The sequence below is a fragment of the Sinocyclocheilus grahami genome, unplaced genomic scaffold (assembly GCF_001515645.1).
Source record: "Sinocyclocheilus grahami isolate Dianchi unplaced genomic scaffold, SAMN03320097.WGS_v1.1 scaffold4774.1, whole genome shotgun sequence".
Classification (NCBI taxonomy): Eukaryota; Metazoa; Chordata; class Actinopteri; order Cypriniformes; family Cyprinidae; genus Sinocyclocheilus; species Sinocyclocheilus grahami.
Window position 1 is genome coordinate 7,406 of NW_015509647.1, and position 269 is coordinate 7,674.

Consider the following 269-nt stretch of genomic DNA (forward strand, 5'->3'; position numbering starts at 1 on the left):
GAATCTTTTAAGGTAAGTTTGGGGGTAAAGTACAAGGTCAAGGTCATTGGGCAAATCTATGTGCATGTTCTTACTGAAGTGATATACATATGAAGTATTTGTTAAGCCCTGTGTCTCTGGTTGTCTTTCAGCAGCTGTTCTTCACTAGATCTGAAAATTCACAATTCACCAAATCAAGCAAAAATCCAAACAACTAGGGTGTTTGGCAATAAATAAATAAATAAATCATCTGAGGGATTCGACTGAATCAAGATGCTGCTGATCATTGA